Below are 17706 nucleotides of genomic sequence, written 5' to 3' on the forward strand. Positions count from 1 at the left end.
GGCATGTTCCTAGCCTACCTTGGAGCTCTGAGCACATGATTCATGCATCCAGATAACTCTGATTGGGATCAGAAATGAATCCAGGATCCAATCTGGGTCTCTCCATACTGCTGGTCTAGCAAAGAACTCTGAGCATTGACTATCAATGATCCTGGCCCATCCATATTCCATAGTTTGTGACCTGATAATTTGCCTGTAAATTGCCTTTGTGTTCTTGGACTAGAAAGATGACCATATCATTTGTAAACATTTTTCCCCCTTCAGGTATCCAATCACTATTCAGCCTAGTACTCTTCTTAACTCTTTGTTAAAGTAGTTGTGGGAAGAGCTGGTCTATATTGTTTTTTCCTACTCCATAATCTTAATTGGTTCTCCAACAAAGGGTTCAATTATCATATCTACACAGATGACTCCCAGATCTACATATCCAGTCCTATTCTCTTTCCCGAGTTCATGAACTGCCTATTGGACATTATGAATTGAATGCCTCAAGCATCTCAAACTCAACCTGTCCAAAAGAGAACTTATCATCTTTCCTTCCAAATCCATTACTATCTTGAATCGCCCTATTACTGTGAAGTGCATTACTGACTTTCTAGTTATTCAGGTTCAAAATCTTGAGGTCAGCCTTGACTCATCATTCTGACTCATCCCATATCCCTTCAAATCCCAAATCTTGTCATTTCTATCTCTAGTCTATATCCCCTTCTTTGACTCATACAGCCATCACCCTAATTTAGGCCCTTATCACTTCTCATGTAGATTATTATTTTGTTCTTCTGTCATTTCATTCAAGTCCCACTCTTATGATCCCATTTGGAGTTTTCTTGGCAAAGACATTTGGCAAAAGGTAGCCATTTCCTTTTTCAGTTCTTCTTACAGATAAGAAAACATAATTAAGTGTCCTGCCTAGGGTTATATAACTATTAAGTGTCTAAGGATGGATTTAAACTTAGGAAGTTTTAATCTTTCTGACTTCAGGCCTACTGCTCTATCCAGAGACTATTTCAATAGCTTTCTATTTGTTCTCACTGCATCAAAATACCGACCATTCCAAACCATTCTCCACACTGCCAACAGAGCAATATTAAAAAAAAAAAAAATCAGCTTTGACTATGTCACACCTTCTCTGTAAATGCTAGTAGCTCTGTTTCATTTGGAATAAAATAGAAATTTCTCTGTTTCATATTTAAAGTTCTTTATAACCTGGTACCACCCACATTTTCAGTCTTCTTATTCATTAATCTCTTCAATATCCTCCAGCTACACTGGCTATTATCACCTATTGCTGACACACACTATTCCATCTTCTTCCTCTATGCTATTTCTTAGGGAATTAGTTGTCTCCTTTGCCTGGAATCTTCCTCTTCTCTGCCTTTTGGAATCCTTGGCTTTCTGCAAGATTCAGATCAAGCATTACTTTCTCCAAGAAGCTTTTTCTAGTTAATATAGTCAATAGTCATCACAGCACTATAGTTACTCCCATTAAGCACACTTCAGCATACTATCCAGTCCGCACAGTGTAACATCTACACCCACTGAACATCACACCTCAGCTACACCTACTAGTCACAATAGTACCATAGCTACAATAGGCATCCAAATCACCACAGTAACAACTGCTAATTCCAAGAATATTTCCTAAGCCATTTATCAAATACTCGTACCTGTCCCCAACAATAACCACAGCTCTTTATCATAACTCATGACTATCAATCCAAGTATCTTTCATCTGCTAGGTCATCATTGTTGAGAAATCCATGTTCTTTCTTTGATTCCACATCTTGACAAGGATTTTTACTCTTCCCTAGAAATCCCAGCTCTTCCCATTACCAAAAAATGAAGAATTCTGTTAATGATCTATTGCAGCAAATCTACAAAAACAAAGCATTTGTGAGTTTTACCTGCTCCAATTCAGAAAGGATTCTGTGATTACAGACTGTATATCCTGATCTTCCCAATGGGCAGCATTATAGCTAATAAAGTACAGAATATGCTTGCTGAGAATGTGAAGAAAAATTGCATATACAACCTGGTTATTTCAACATCAGATATAATTGTTCATGAGTGGAATTCTAAAGCCTCATCTACTGAATCTTTTGTGCATGAATATGGCATTGCTTGGCAAGTTTCCATTTTGTTGCTTAGGGATATTTCAGTTCTGCTGGAAATGTTGTAGACAGCTAAAAAACTTTCTATCTCAAGATTCTTACCATCCCATAAATGAATACACTTGCCTGCTCATAGCAATCATGGATGATATGTGGCCCCACATACAGCCCCAGGATATGGTTCCAACAGCTTCTCTTATGCAAACCTGGTGACCACTTCTGATAATCAATAGAGGAATGGGGAGCCAGGTATGTATTCACAACTAAACACTGCTGGGGGCACTTCCTCCATATCTTGACCTTTATCCCTCCCCATCCTGGAAGGAAGGTCAAGAAGGTTGAGTGGGTAGTGTTCTGGGGACCCCTTCTCTGAAGGCTCCTTAGACATGGTCCTCATAATCCATTTCCAGACAAAGCAGGGACTGCTTTCCTGTCCTTACGCCTTGTCCCAAAGGACAGTGATGATTCCTGATAGATGGAATGGAACCAGGATGGGTTTGGAAGGGACTGAATAAAACAGATGACACCTATACACACCCACAATCATTTATCTTAATGATATTTCTATGATTCTAAGAGAGGTAGAAATGAAGTGAGAAGGGAAATTATTATTCTTATTATAGGATTTTCATTTTGTAGATAAGTAAAATGAGATATTAAGGTTCAAATAACTTGGCCAGATCCCAAAAATTAGTGGCAGAGAATTATGTTTGCTCAGAGCTTTATTCCAGGGAGGCATACATAGTGAACTAAAAAAAAAAAAAAAAAATGGAAATTTTGTAGGATGTTGAAAAAAATAATGTATAATGGTAATACATGCTTTCACTTTGGAGAACAGAAAGGAGGCTGTTCAATAGGAGCAACACAGTAAGACCACCAGAAAACAGTGACTCTGCCATATAAGAGTCACAAGATGCCAATCCTTGTGTGCCCTGACAATATGTATCCTACATATAAGGTTTTTTTATGCATCTACTCTAGTCATACAAGCTTTTTCATGGATTTCTTTATACCAGTGTTCCCTAAGTGTGTCCATCCTTCCCACTGATGGTGTGTCTATTTGTGAAGAGTATGCACCTGGTTTGTAGGGGGAAATATTTTATTACTACTTTTCTTAGAGTTATTTCATTAAATCCTTCTTTTGAACTAATCATATTCTCAGATAGACTATTATATTAGGTAAACATTGAAAAAAGCTCATGATCTATGGCTTTTGCAAATATAAATACACAGAATATATCAATACTGGAGTAAATTTTTTTGGACAACTCATTCTATGAGTTGGACAGGACAAATACAACAAATAAAAGATTCTTCTCAGAACAAAAGCATAGCAATTTAACATACTTCAGTGATTTCAACATGCATTTATTAAGCATCCTACTATTTGCAAGGCACTCTACTAAAATGATTTAAAAATGAAAAACAGTATGTTGTTTTCCTTCAAGGAATTTATGTCATCTTGGAAAGTAAGATAACATATATATATAAATAACCTGATATTTTAGACTAGTTAATTCTAATTGTAGACGGATAAAGAAAAGTTAGTTATTTATCTCTTGCATTTTCTTGTCACAGTCAGAAAGCTTAACTGTCTTTCTCCCTTGAAGATACTGCTCATCCCCTCCTCCCTATATCAGGAAGTGAGAAGGCATGCATTTTAGAGATTAAAGGTCGGAAATGTACACCCAGTCTCATGAGTTCCTTTCCTCAATTAGTTTTTCCAGTCCATGAAAATTATTTGGTTCAACTAAAACACAGTTATGTCTGTTACATGTCTGTGCATGATTATGAATTTTATTCATTTAAAAAATAAATTCTGGCTATCTAGAAGGGCTGTATAGGAGTCAAAGGCATAAACAATCCAGATCACTGTTGAAATCAATAGTTCAGTATTTTTCCAATATCCCTTTAAGAGTGATTATAAGATTTTTGTTGTTTTAAAATAGAAACTGTTTATTTCAAAGGGATTTTGCAACAAATACAATTAAACTCTCAGTAGCTCTCAGTCACCATTCTGCTTTCTTTCTTCATTTTCATAGGCATTAATGCCTACCTCTTCACAATCTTTCTCCATGGTTGCCATATCTTTCTGAGCCTCAGAAAATTCTCCTTCTTGAATGCTCTTACCTACATAGAAGTGTACAAGTGCCATCTTAGCATATATCAGGTTAAATCTGTGATCCAAGCAAACATAGTAATCTCTCCATGTTACTTAACATGAAGAATGCTTACTGCACCTTGGCCAGATCTCTACCAGGTAACATGCTGAGTGGCTGATAGTGGATACTAACATTTTTTAAAATTTAAAGAAATTTTTAAAAATATATTTTACTTATCCTCAATTATGTATTAAAACAATTAATTTTTTTAAAGTTATGAGTTCCAAATTCTATCCTTTCTTCTCTTCTCTCCCCCTCACCCTCCCTGAGATGGTAAGACATCAGAAATCAGTTATATATGTGCAATCATGTAAAATATTTCCATATTACTCATTTTGTACAAGAATATTCAAAAGAAAAAGAATGCAAATAAAAATAGCATGCTTCAGTTTATATTTAAACATCAATTCTTTCTTTAGAAATAGTTTGCTTCATCATTAGTCCTTTGGAATTGTCTTGGATCATGATAGTTTTTTGGTCTGTTAAGATTTTTTTTATTAAACCTTTTTATTTTCAAAATATATGCATGGAGCATTGCAGCTTCCATGCATCTGGGAATCTTCTGTGAGTCTCTTAGGCTAGCCTATCCTGGTTGCAAGCAGGTGGTATGGCAGATTTGCTACAAAAGGCAAATTGTAAACCACTGAGTTCCAGAAGACCTCTGAACCTAGCTGCCAATACCCAGAACTAGAAATTAACCTATGGCAAATTAAAGCAGCTGTCATTCCTTTGCATTAAACAGACCTCAAGCCTTAAATAAATGAATAAAAAAACCAAAAAGAATTCTCATCATAAACACCATAAACAGGAGAGAGAGAGAGGAAAAAAACAGACCTCAAATCCTGAGGCTTCTAAAGGCAAAGAAACTCCAGATGAAGCCCCAAAGGGAGACATGAGCTGGTCCCCATTTCTTAAGGTTTTTTTGCAAGTTTGCATAAAGAAACTTAAAAGAGAGAAGAAAAATAGGGAAATGAAATGAGATCATAGCAAGAAGTAATGGAAAAAGCATATAATGCCCTATAAAAGAGATATGAAAAAGACACCAATTCACTGAAAAACAAAATTTGTGAAATGGAAAAATAATGCAATGAACAAAATACTCAACTGACCAATTACAAAAGGAGCTAAAAAGGTAATTGAAGAAAATAATACACTAAAAATTAGAATTGAACAAATGGAAGTGAATGTCTCAATAAGACTTCAAGAATCAGTCAAACAAAAAACAAAAAGAAAAAATAGAAGAAAATGTGAAATATCGCCTAGGAAAAACAACTGACTGGGAAAATAGATCTAAGAGAAACAATCTAAGAATTATTGGACTTCCTGAAAGCCATGATGAAAAAAAGAACCTAGACATTATAAAAGAAAACTGCCCAGATATTATAGAATCAGAAGGTAAAATAGCCATCGAAAGAATTCACTGATCATCCTGAAGGAGACCCCAAAATTAAATTCCCAAGGAATATCATGACTAAATTTCAGAACTATCACACCAAGGAAAAGATATTTCAAGTAACTAGAAAGAAACAGTTTAAATACCAAGGAATCATAATTAGGATTACCCAGGACCTAGCAGTTTCCATCTTAAAGGATCAAAGGGCCGGGAATCTGATATTCTGAATGGCAAAAGAACTTGCATTACAGCCAAGAACAAACTATCCTGATAAAATGAATATTATCTTTCAGGGAAGAAGATGGACATTCAACAATATAGGCGAATTTCAGTTATTTCTAATGAAAAGACCAGAGCTGAACAAAAAATTTGATCTCTAAACACAGAACTCAAGTGAAGCATAAAAACGTAAAAAGGAAAGAACTCTTGAGAACTATATTTCTGTTATGGGTATACTTAGAGAATGTGACTATAATTTGATTTCATTATGATAATATGAAAAAGAAACTAGAGGTAGAAAGGGGATTGTACTGGAAAAAGAGGAAAAAGAAGGTAAAATAAGGGAAATTACATCTCACACAGAGGCAAAGAAAACCTATTGTAATTGAGGGAAAGAAGAGAGAAGGATGAGCATTGTGTGAATCTTATTCTCATCAGATTTGGCTCTAAAAGAGAATCAGACATATTTGGTTTCACAGAGAAACTTGTTTCACTTTATAGGGAAGTGGATGGAAAAGGGGGAAAAGAAAGGGAAAGACTAATAACAAAAGGGAAAATAGAAGTATTAGGGGGAAAAGTATTAAAAAGAGGGAGGGACTCTGAAAGAGGAGGACTATTTGAGGGAGGTGGTCATCAAAGACAAAATACTGGGAAAGGAAAGAAAAAAGATGTTAGGGTAAATAAGATGGCAGGAAATACAGAATTACTTATTTTAACTGTGAATGTGAATGGGAAGAACTCTCCCATAAAACGAAAGTGGATAGCAGACTGGATTAAAAGACAGAATCCTACAAGATGTTGTTTACAAGAAATACATTTAAAGCATAGTGATACATACAGAGTGAAGATAAAGGACTGGAGCAGAATCTATAATGCTTCGGGTGAAGTAATAAAAGCAGGGGTAGCCATCCTGATCTCAGATCAAGTAAAAGCAAAGATAGATCTACTTAAAAGAGATAAGGAAGGAAACTATATCTTACTAAAAGGTACCATAGATAATGAAGCAATATCAATACTAAACATATATGCACTAAATGGTATAGCACACAAATTCCTAGAGAAGAAATTTAGAGAGATGCAAGAAGAAATAGACCACAAAACTTTACCTTGCTCTCTCAGAACTAGATAAATCAAACCACTAACTAAATAAGAAAGAAATTAAGAAGGTAAACAAAATGTTAGAAAAGTTAGGTATGATAGATCTTTGGGGAAAATTGAATGGACACAGAGAGGAGGTTATTTTTTTCTCAACAGTTCATGGAACATATATAAAAATTGATCATGTGTTAGGGTATAAAACCCTCAAAATCAAATGCAAAAAGGCAGAAAAGTTAAAAAAAAAGGAAAGAAGAAAATCAAATTGTTAGTCTCAAAAATGAAAAGGGAGAATTTTCCACCAATGAAGAGGAAATTAGAGCAATAATTAGGAGTTATTTTGCCCTACTCTTTGCCAATAAATGTGATAATCTAAATGAAATGGAGGCATATCTACAAAAATATAGATTGCTCAAATTAACAGAAGAGGAAATAAATTATTTAAATAACCCCATTTTAGAAAAAGAAATAAAACAAGCTATTAATCAACTCCCTAAGAAAAAATATCCAGGGCCAGATGGATTTAAATGTGAATTCTACTAAATATTCAAAGAACAAATAATTCCAATACTATATAAATTATTTGAAAAAATAAGGAAAGAAGGATTCTTACTTACCAAATTCCTTTTATGACACAGATACGGTGCTGATAGCTAAACCAAGTAGGGTGACAACAGGGAAAAACAATTATAGACCAATTTCCCTAATGGATATTGATGTCAAAATCTTAAATAAAATGTTAGCAATGAGATTACAGAAAGTCATCCCCAGGATAATACACTATGGTCAAGTAGGATTTATACCAAGAATGTAGGGCTGATTCAATATTAGGAAAACTATCAGCATAGTCAACTATATCAATAACTAAACTTACAATAATCATGATTATCTCAAAAGATGCAGAAAAAGCATTTGATAAAATCCAACATGGATTCCTATTAAAAACATGAAAGAGTATAGGAATAAATGAACTTTTCCTTAAAATGATCAGCAGCATCTATTTTAAAATATCACCAAGTATCATATGTAATGGGGACAAACTAGAACCACTCCCAATAAAATCAGGAGTGAAACAAGGTTGCCCAATATCACCATTACTATTCAATATTGTATTTGAAATGTTAGCTTTGGCAATAAGAGAAAAAAAGAAGTTAAAGGAATTAGAGTTGGTCATGAGGAAACTAAATTATCACTCTTTGCAGATGATATGATGGTATACTTAGAAAACCCTAGAAAATCAACTAAAAAACTACTAGAAACAATTCACAACTTTAGAAAAGTTGCAGGATACAAAATAAATCCACATAAATCATCAGCATTTTTATATATTACCAAAAAAGTCCAGCAGCAAGAGATACAAAAAGAATTTCCATTCAAAATAACTGTTGATAGTATAAAATATTTGGGAATCTATCTGCCTAGGGAAAGTCAGGAACTATATGAACACAACTATAAAAACACTTTCCACACAAATAAAGTCAGACCTAATCAATTGGAAAAATATCAAGTGCTAATGGGCAGGCCGAGCAAATATAATAAAAATGACAATACTATCTAAATTAATTTTATTTAGTGCCATACCAATCAAACTCCTAAGAAAATATTTAACAGATCTAGAAAAAAATAGTAACAAAGTTTATCTGGAAGAACAAAAGGTCAAGAATTTCAAGGGAATTAATGAAGAAAAATGCTAATGAAGGTGGCCTAGCTGTGCCAGACCTAAAATTATATTATTAAGCAGCAGTAATCAAAACCATTTGATACTGGCTAAGAAATAGAGTAGTTGATCAGTGCAATAGGTTAGGATAACAGGACAAAATAAGCAATAACTATAGCAATCTAGTATTTTACAAACCCAAAGACCCCAGGTTTGGGGATAAAAACTCACTATTTGACAAAAGCCTGCTGGGAAAATTGGAAACTAATATAGAAGAAATTAGGGCTCAGCACACACCTAACATGACATACCAAGATAAGACCTAAATGGGTTCATGATTTAGACATAAAGAATGATATTATAAGCAAATTAGAAAAACATACCTCTCAGATCTGTGGAGAAGGAAATAATTTGTGTCCAAAGAAGAACTGGAATTCATAATTGAATACCAGATAGATAATTTTGATTATATTAAATTAAAAAAGTTTTTATACAAACAAAATTAATGCAGACAAGATGAGAAGGGAAGAAATAAATTGGAAAATCAATTTTACATTTAAGGGCTCTAATAAAGGCTTTATTTCTAAAATATATAGAGAATTGGCTCAAATTTATAGGAATCCAAGCCATTCTTCAATTGATAAATGGTCAAAGGATATGAATAGACAATTTTCAGATGAAGAAATTAAAACTATTTCTAATCATATGAGAAGGTGCTCTAAATCACTATTGATCAGAGAAATGCAAATTAAGACAACTCTGAGATACCACTACCCACCTCTTAGATTGTCTAAGATGACAGGAAAAGACAAGGATGAATGTAGGAGGGAATGTGGGAAAACTGGGACACTAATACATTGTTGGTGGAGTTGTGAACAGATCCAACCATTCTGGAGAGCAATTTGGAATTATGTTCAAAAATTTATCAAACTGTGCATACCCTTTGACCCAACAGTGTTTCTATTAGACCTATATTCCAATGAGATCCAAAGAGAGGAAAGGGACCCATATGTGCAAAAATGTTTGTGGCAGCCCTTTTCATAGTGTCAAGAAACTGGCAAATGAGTGGATGCCCATCAGTTGGAGAATGGCTGAATAATTTATGGTATATTAATATTATGGAATATTATTATTCTATAATAAATGATCAGGGAGATGATTTTAGAAAGCCCTGAAGATACTTACATGAACTGATGCTAAGTGAAATGAACAGAACCAGGAGATCATTGTACATGACAACATCAATATTATACGATGATCAATTCTGATGAACATGACTCTTTCCAACAATGAGATGATTGATGCCAGTTCCAATGATCTTGTGATAAAGAGAGCCAGCTACACCCAGAAAGAAAACTGTAGGAACTGAATGTGGATCACAACAAAACATTCTCACTCTTTTTTGTTGTTGTTCACTTGCATTTTGTTTTCTTACTCATTTACTTTCTTTTTTTTTGATCTGATTTCTCTTATGCAGTAAGAGAATTGTATAAATGTTTATACATATTGGATTTAGCATATATTTTAACATATTTAACATATATTGAATTGTTTTCCATCTAGGGGAGAAGGTGGGGGGAAGAAGGAGAAAATCTAAAACACAATTCTATTCAAGATTCAATGTTTTCAAATTATCCATGCATATGTTTTGAAAATAAAAAGCTTTATTAAAAAGCATATGCATAAATAATGTTTAACATTCACCCTTACAAAAGCTTGTATTCCAAATTTTTTCTCTCCCTTCCCCCCACCCCCTCCCCTAGATAGCAAGTAATCCAATATATGTTAAACATGTGCAATTCATCTACACATATTTCCACAATTATCATGCTGCACAAGAAAAATCAGATCAAAAAGAAAAAAAATGAGAAAGAAAACAAAATGGAAGCAAACAGCAACAAAACAGTGAAAATGCCATGTTGTGATCCACACTCAGTTCTCTCAGTTCTCTCTCTGAGTTCAGATGGCTCTCTTCATTTCAAGACCATTGGAACTGTCCTGAGTAACCTCACTGTAGAAAAGAGCCAAGTCCATTACAGTTTATCAGCCCATAATTTTCCTATTGCCATGTACAATTATTTCATTTCCACTTACTTCACTTAGTATCAGCTCATATAAGTCTCTCCAGGCCTCTCTGAAATCATCCTGCTGATCATTTCTTATAGAACAATAATATTTCATAACATTCAAATACCATAACTTATTCAGCCATTCTCTGATGGGAATCCATTCAGTTTCCAGTTTCTTGCCACTACTAAGAGGGCTGTCACGAACATTTTGTGATACATTTTGTGATCCTTTATAATTTGAGTTTGAACTCTAGTAAAACTAGGCCATCCTTCATTTGCATTTGTTTCATTAATTTGGATCATTATATTGTTGAGAGTAGTTAAGTCATTCACAATTCTCTATCATGCAATATTCTTACTCTGTACAATATTCTCCTTGTTCTGTTCACTTCATTTTGCATCAGTTCATGTAAGTCTTTCCAGGGTTTTTTTTAAATCATCTTGCTCATTATTTCTCATTAGTATTATTATTTCTATAGTAATAATATTCCATCACAATCATATAACACAGCTTATTTAGCTATTCTCCAATTGATGGGTATCCCTTTGATTTCCAATTCTTAGCCACCACAAAAAGAGCTGCTATAAATATTTTTATACAGATCCTTTTCCCTTTTAAAAAAAAGTCTTTGAGATAGACTTAGCAGTGGTATTGCTGGATCAAAAAGTATACAGTTTTATAGATCTTTGGGCATAACTAACTAGATTCTGCATTTACTTGGTAGAGTCATGATGACAACATTAAAATCTTTGGGTCCCACATCTCCAGGTTGCAGGAGGCAAAAGACCACATATCTAGGCTGGTGTTTAATTAGCTACACAATATGGTTTGCATACCTATGCAGGTATGTATCTTCTGATACTGAGAGCTACTCAAGTAGGTCTTCTCAGAAAATTGACATGTTTCCAAGTAGCAGGGAATATTAGACTTAAGGACAAAAGACCAGATTGGAATGGCATTCTCTCAGGTCTAAATTAAAGGCACTATCCAAATGAAGGAAAGTTGTGGTAAAGAAAGCAATTTGACTGCTAAGATAGTTTAAGTTAGGTATTTGATGTCCACATTCCTTGAAAGATATTACAAATGGTTCACTTTCTACTAAGAAAACACAATCTAGTGCTTAAAGGTAGTCAATATAAGATTGTAAGTCTTTATCACAGCTGAAGATATCTGAAAGGCTAGGTAAATGACTCTGAATAACACATAAGTAGAATGGCTGCTGATCATAAATTGAAAACACTTGTAAATGTTATGTTGGTTTGAGAGTAGGAGAGAGGAAGATTTACCCAGGTGGAATGCAAGCTGTCAGAGGCTCTTTGTTTTATTGGCATAGTTTTTGAGAGGGCAGGATTATATTTATTGGTTGATGATGTGCCAGAGTAGGATTAAATAAGAGAATATAAATGAAAGTCCTGTTAAGAAGAAAAGGAAGGAAGGAAGGAAAGAAGGAAGAAAGGAAGGAAGAATGGAGGAAAGAAAAAAGGAAAGAAAAGAGAGAAAGGAATAAGGAAGGGAAAAAGAAAGGAGGAAGAAAAAGAGGGTGGAGAAAGGGAGGGAAAGGGATAGGGAATGAAGGAAGTGAGGGAAGAAGGAGGGAAAAGGGAAAGAAGAGATAAATGAAGGAGAGAGGAAAGAGAGAAGAGGAAAAAAGGAAAGATGAAGGAAGAGAGGAAGAAGGGAAGGAGGAAAAGAGAGAGGAAATGAAGGAAGAAGATAAAGAGATGGAGAGGAAAGAAGGGAGTGGGGAAAGGAAAGAAGGGAAGAAAAGAAGAAGGAAAACAAGTATTTAAGTACCTACTGATACTGCTGGATACTTTGCTAAGAGCTTTATACATTTTAATCTTGTTTTATTCTCACAATAACCCTGGGAGATGAGTAATATTATTATTTTAATTTTAAAGTTAACTTTACTAACTTAGTAAGCTGTAAAATGCTTTATTATTATTATTTACCAATACATGTCAAAAAAAAAAAAAAAAAGTGATAATAGGCCAATTTGAGATTAAGGGTTCTATTTAGGACTTCTGGCCAAGATGGCAGTGAGGAGGCACAGAGCTGCTTGAGCTCCGCGTTTTCTCTCAGAATTTACTTCATGACAAGCCTCAGAATTAATGCTTGACCGGAAAAGAAACCCAGAAATCATCACCAACAGAAGACATCCTTGAAATTCACCAGAAAAGGTCTCTGTCTGCTTGGGGGAGGGGACGAACAGACTGGGCACAAACTGAGGGAAGCAGCCAGAGCGAGGCAGGCAGCTCACACTGCTCAGACAGGAGGGGGGAGAGGTGCGATCTCTGCCGTTTCTGCAAAACAACCTTTAACCCAGTGTGGATATTCCATCTTGGCAGTAAGCCAGGATCAGCAGAGAAGGTGTAAACACCAGAGATAAAGAGTAAAACCCCAGAAATCTAGCGTCTCTTGGGACCCAGCCACCCCTACCCCCACCCAGAGTGACTCAGAGTGTTCTTAGAGCCTCAGAGTGCAGACACAGCACAGCCATCTCTGTCCTGTTAGTGCCTCGCTGCTGTCTCCTGCAGTCTGTAGAGCAAGCCCGATAACACCATCCAGCCCCATCCCCCCCCCCAAACAGACCAATTGTTTCTCTTGTCAGTTTGTTTTCTTCTATTCTCGCTCTGACAAAATGAACAAAAAATTTAAAAGGGCGCTAACCATTGACAGCTTCTGTATGGAGAGAGAGAGAGCAGACTTCAAATCCTGAGGAGACTAAAAGCAGACTGTCTCCAGAGGAATCCCCTAACGGGGATTTCCTAAGGATCTGCTTCTCAATACACAAAACTCTCATAGAGGAAATCAAAAAGGCTCTCACAAGAGAGCTAGAAGAGAAATGGGAAAAGGAAAGGAAAGCTTGGCAAAAGAATCTAGAGAAGTTATCCCACGCATTTAAAGACAGAGTGGATAAAGAAAACAAATCATTGAGAAATAAAAATAGTGAGTTGGAAAAAGAAAACAGCTCTCTAAAAAATAAAATTGATGAAATGGAAAAAAATTCCATAGAAGATAAAAACTCAATTGGACAACTACAAAAAGATATTTAAAAAGTGAGTGAAGAAAATACATCACTGAAAATTAGAATTGAACAAGTAGAAATGAATGACTCAAGGAGAAACCAAGAAGTAGTCAAGGAAAACCAGAAAAATGAAACAATTGAAAAGAATGTCAAGTACCTTATTGGAAAGACAACAGACCTGCAAAAATGACCATCCTTTTCCAGGGAAGAAGATGGACATTTAACAAAATAAATGAATTCCATCTATTCTTCATGAAAAAACCAGATCTACACAAAATGTTTGATCTTCAAATACAGAACTCAAGAGATCTCTAAAAAGGTAAAAAGAAATCTTGAGAACTATATTTCTGCCATAAAGATATGTAAAGAACACATGTATAATTTGTCCTAGAAACTAGAGGTGGAAAGGAAATTATATCATAAAAAAGGGTAAAGTGGTGGTACTACATCTCATGAAGAGGCAAAGGTAAGCTATTATATTTGAGAGAAAGAAAGGAGGGAGATGAACATAGTGTGTATTAATAGACATATTCGATTTATGGTGAAACTTCTTCCACTTCATTGAAAAGTGGGAGGTAAGGAGTAAGCTAAGGGGAAGGGAATACAGAAATTGTGAGGAAAAGGGGTAAAATAGGGGGAGGAACTTTAAGGTGGAGGAGGGATACTAAAAAGGGAAGGCTGTGAAAAGCAAGTGGTGCTCACAAGTTTAATACTGGGGAGGGGGGTAAGAGGGAAGGAAAAGAGAAAAGTATAAGCAGGGGTTAATGGATGGCAAGCAATATAGAATTAATCATTCTGACATAAATGTGAATGGGGTAAACTCCCCCATAAAGAGGAAGCAGTTAGCAGACTGGATTAAAAGTCAGAATCCTACTATAGGTTGTTTACAGGAAACACATCTGAAACAGGGTGATACATTCAAACTAAAAGTAAAAGGGTGGAGCAGAATCTACTATGCTTCAGGCAAAGCCAAAAAAGCAGGGGTGGCCATCCTCATCTCAGATCAAGCAAAAACAAAAATTGATCTAATTAAAAGAGATAAGGAAGGGCATTATATCTTGCTAAAGGGTAGCATAGATAATGAAGCAGTATCAATATTAAATATATATGCACCAAGTGGTGTAGCATCTAAATTCTTAAAAGAGACATTAAGAGAGCTGCAAGAAGAAATAGCAAAACTATAATAGTGGGAGATCTCAACTTTGCACTCTCAGAATTAGATAAATCAAACCACAAAATAAATAAGAAAGAAGCCAAAGAGGTAAATAGAATACTAAAAAAGTTTGATATGATAGATCTTTGGCAAAAGCTAAATGGAGATAGAAAGGAGTACACTTTTTTCTCAGCAGTTCATGGAACCTATACAAAAAATGATCATATACTAGGACATAAAAATCTCAAAATCAAATGCAGTAAGGCAGAAATACTAAATGCATCCTTTTCAGACTACAATGCAATGAAAATTACATTCAATAAAAATCCAGGGGAAAATAGACCAAAAAATAATTGGAAAGTAAATAATCTCATGCTAAAGAATGATTGGGTGAAACAGCAAATCATAAACATAATTAATAACTTCACCGAAAAAAATGACAATAATGAGACATCATACCAAAATGTGTGGGATACAGCCAAAGCAGTAATAAGGGGAAGTTTTATATCTCTAGAGGCCTACTTGCATAAAATAGAGAAAGAAAAGGTCAAAGAATTGGGCTTACAACTAAAAATGCTAGAAAAGGAACAAATTTAAAACCCCCAGACAAACACGAAACTTGAAATTCTAAAAACAAAAGGAGAGATTAATAAAATTGAGAGTAAAAAAAAAACTATTGAATTAATTAATAAAACTAAGAGTTGATTCTATGAAAAAACCAACAAAATAGACAAACCCTTAGTAAATCTGATTTTTAAAAAAGGAAAGAGGAAAAGCAAATTATTAGTCTTTAAAATGAAAAGGGAGAACTCACCATTAATGAAGAGGAAATTAGAACAATAGTTAGGAGCTACTTTGCCCAACTTTATGCCAATAAATTCAATAACTTAAATGAAATGGAAGAATATCTTCAAAAATATAGCTTGCCCAGATTAACAGAGGAAGAAGTAGTCTAAATAGTCCCATTTCAGAAAAAGAAATAGAACAAGCTATTAACCAACTCCCTAAGAAAAAATCCCCAGGGCAAGATGGATTTACATGTGACTTCTACCAAACATTTAAACAACAACTAACTCCAATGCTATATAAACTATTTGAAAAAATAGGGATTGAAGGAGTCCTACCAAATTCCTTTTATGACACAGACATGGTACTGATACCTAAACCAGGTAGGCTGAAAAGAGAAAAAGAAAATTATAGACCAATCTCCCTAATGAATATTGATGCTAAAATCTTGAATAAAATATTAGCAAAAAGACTACAGAAAATCATCCCCAGGATAATACACTATGACCAAGTGGGATTTATACCAGGAATGCAAGGCTGGTTCAATATTAGGAAAACTATTAGCATAATCGACTATATCAATAACCAAATTAACAAAAACCATATGATCATCTCAATAGATGCAGAAAAAGCATTTGATAAAATCCAACATCCATTCCTACTAAAAACACTTAAGAGCATAGGAATAAATAGTCTATTCCTTAAAATAATCAGGAGCATATATTTAAAACCATCAGTAAACATCATATGTAATGGCAATAAACTTGGACCTTTCCCAGTAAGATCAGGAGTGAAACAAGGTTGCCCACTATCACCATTACTATTCAATATAGTACTAGAAATGCTAGCCTCAGCAATAAGAGCCGAGAAAGAGATTCAACGAATTAGAATAGGAAATGAGGAAATCAAACTAGCACTCTTTGCAGATGATATGATGGTATACTTAGAGAACCCCAAAGATTCTGCTAAAAAGCTATTAGAAATAATTCAGAACTTTAGCAAAGTTGCAGGATACAAAATAAATCCACATAAATCCTCAGCATTTTTATACATTACCAACACAATCCAACAGCAAGAGATACAAAGAGAAATTCCATTCAAAATAATGGTCGATAGTATAAAATATTTAGGAATATATCTACCAAAGGAGAGTCAGGAATTATATGAGCAAAATTACAAAACACTTGCCACAAAAATAAAGTCAGATTTAAATAATTGGAAAGACAGTAAGTGTGCTTGAACAGGCCGAGTGAATATAATCAAGATGACAATACTCCCTAAACTAATTTATTTATTTAGTGCTATACCAATCAGACTTCCAAGAAACTATTTTAATGACTGAGAAAAAATAACAACAAAATTCATATGGAAGAACAAAAGGTACAGAATTTCAAGGGAAGTAATGAAAAAAACATCAAATGAAGGTGGCCTAGCTGTACCTGATCTAGAACTATATTATAAAACAGCAGTCACTAAAACCATTAGGTATTGGCTAAGAAATAGACTAGTTGATCAGTGAAATAAGTTAGGTTCACAGGACAAGATAGTGAATAAAATAGCAATCTAGTGTTTGACAAACCCAAAGATCCAAACTTGTGGGATAAGAATTCATTATTTGACAAAAAATGCTGGGAAAACTAGAAATTAGTATGGCAGAAACTAGGCATGGACCCACATTTAACACCACATACTAAGATAAGATCAAAATGGGTCCAAGATTTAGGCATAAAGAATGAGATCATAAATAAATTAGAGGAACATAGGATAGTTTACCTCTCAGACTTGTGGAGGAGGAAGGAATTTGTGTCCAAAGGAGAACTAGAGATCATTATTGATCACAAAATAGAAAATTTTGATTACATTAAATTTAAAAGCTTTTGTACAAACAAAACTAATGCAAACAAGATTAGAAGGGAAGTAACAAATTGGGAAAACATTTTTACAGTTAAAGGTTCTGATAAAGGCCTCATCTCCAAAACAAACAGAGAATTGACTCTAATTTATAAGAAATCAAGCCATTCTCCAATTGATA

This window comes from Sminthopsis crassicaudata, chromosome 1 (assembly GCF_048593235.1).
Source record: "Sminthopsis crassicaudata isolate SCR6 chromosome 1, ASM4859323v1, whole genome shotgun sequence".
NCBI classification, from domain to species: Eukaryota; Metazoa; Chordata; class Mammalia; order Dasyuromorphia; family Dasyuridae; genus Sminthopsis; species Sminthopsis crassicaudata.